This window comes from Phyllostomus discolor, chromosome 1 (genome assembly GCF_004126475.2).
Source record: "Phyllostomus discolor isolate MPI-MPIP mPhyDis1 chromosome 1, mPhyDis1.pri.v3, whole genome shotgun sequence".
Classification (NCBI taxonomy): Eukaryota; Metazoa; Chordata; class Mammalia; order Chiroptera; family Phyllostomidae; genus Phyllostomus; species Phyllostomus discolor.
The window spans coordinates 188,505,281-188,507,722 of record NC_040903.2 but is presented as its reverse complement, the minus strand read 5'-3'; positions in this window follow the sequence as shown (position 1 = coordinate 188,507,722).

The window sequence follows — 2,442 nt, the reverse complement described above, 5'->3', positions numbered from 1 at the left end:
ACTGTGTATCTTCAGGCTTGCCACCATTCCCCATTTCCAGCATTGCCTTCCTGTGCAAAAAGTGTCAACAAGTCAGTAAAACCAATGATCAAATAGGGAAATGAGAAAAAAATAGCTCATTGAAATGGAAAACACTTTATAAAAATAGAAATGGAAATAAAAACTATAATGCAATACCACTATTTCATTTTTCAGATGACAAAGTTAAAATAATTTATAATACGTTATATTGTAGGAATTGTAGGATTGTAGGAATAGATATTTTATAGAGGTCAAATTTGACAGTAGCTATCAAAATATAAAATGCCCATCCCTTTGACCTGACAATGGTGTTTCTAATAATTTATGCAAAACAACACATCACAATTGATTAAATAGCAAAGGCAGCTGTAAAAATTCAGGTATTTTCCATATGTTGGACATTAAGGAGATCTGAAACATAAAACAGAGCAACTTTTACCATTTATTTATGTTGATTTTGGAAAACACACTTTTCATAAAACTTTTTTTTTTCTGTTAACATGATAGGCTTAATGTCGTTACTTAAAATAGGTAAATGCTCACCCAAGGATATGTTTATTGACTTTAGAGAGAGAGGGACAGAGAGAGAGAGAAAAAAAAAAGCATCAATGTGAGATAGAAACATCAGTCAAGGTGCCTCCTGCATGTACCCTACCCTGGATCAAACCTGCAATTCAGGTATGTGTCCTAACTGGGAATCAAACACACAAACTTTTGATGTACAGAATGATACCCCAACCAACTGAACCACCCAGCCAGGGCAAAATAGGTAATTTTTGTTTTAATTTCAAATATGGTAAGTATCCACAGACATAATGCACATAAACAAAAGCTCTTTGGTGTCCTCAAACATTTTTAAGAGTGAAGAGAGGTGCTGAGACCCAAAAGTTTGAGAACCACTGTTCTAGAATGCTCTCTTTTTCATTCATCATCTCTCTCCCAGCATTATGTTCCTCCTTGCACATAGATATATGTGTACTGGTATTATTCCCTTACGTAAAGAGAGGAACTCTATGTTCATTACCGTACACCTCAGTGCTTTGCATGTGACAAAGACTCGATAAATATTTTTTTTATTTCAACAAGTATTTGCTGAATTAAAATATTAATGTTGCTCTCCCTGTTTAATCCTAAATCTGCTCTCCTTTTCAAATTTATCTTAAACTCTGTTGCTCTTTATAGGTAGCCACTGGCTCTTTTTTCCTTTCACTGCTAAAACTTCTTAGACTCATACTCTTCACTTAGTTCCATCCCTGGAGTGATGACTCATCGGGTGTTTAGAGTGCCCGAAGGAAATAGGCCAGGAATTGCCTTCAGTCTTGCCTCCTGCTAATTTACTTAACCTTCCTGAACATTGGTATTGTCATATTATTCTTGCCCAAGAGCCTAAACAGTCCCTGTTTACCAACTCAGACTTAAACACCTCTGCCCAGCTTCATTCTCACAATGTTATCCCACATACTGATCTTATTTCCCACTGATCCAGCACACGCCCTCTCTGTAGAAAGGCTAATTGCCTCACTGGTTCCCACATGCTCTTTTCCAATGATATACTTTTTTGTGCTAGCCACTCCCATGACCTGGCTAGATGTTACCCATCCTTTAACCTGAGTTCAGGTCCAATAGTCTCCATTAAGATTCCAGAGTCTCTTTCTTTCCACATCATCATAACAAACATGTACTTGGTAGGTGTCAAGCTCTGGGTTAGACATTGGTGACAAAAAGTCAAATCAAACACACTCTTTTCCCCCTGAGGAGTATGTCCAGTGGGGGAGACTGGTATGACCATAATAAATACTATGGCCCAAGCATTTTGTTTATTTTTTAAAATATTTATTTTTTCACTGTGTATATATTTAAGATAGTTTTTATTGTATTTTTTCCATTACCATTTATCCTCCTGCCCCCTTATACCCACTTCTACCTCCACCCCTCAACCCCCTGCATTCACAATATGCTGTCTGTGTCCATGAGTCCTTTTTCTTTTTTTGCTTGATCCCTCAAACCCCTGACCTGCCCGCCCCCTGAGCTGTCAGCCTGCTCTCATTCTAAGAGTCTGTCTCTATTTTGCTTGCCAGTTCAGTTTGTTCATTAGATTCCACACATGAGTGAAATCATATAGTATTTGTCTTTTTCTGACTGGTTTATTTCATTTAGCATAATGTTCTCCAGGTCCATCTATGCTCTTGCAAAGGATAGAATTTTCTTTTTTATACCTGAGTAGTATTCCATTGTGTAAATGTCCCATGGTTGTTTTATCCACCCATCTACTGATGGACACTTGGGCTGCTTCAAAATCTTGGCTATTGTAAATAACACTGCAGTGAATATAGGGGTGCTTATATTCTTTCAAATTAGTGTTTTGGGTTTCTTTGAATAAATTCCAGAAGTAGAATCAATGGAATCATAAGATAGTTCTTT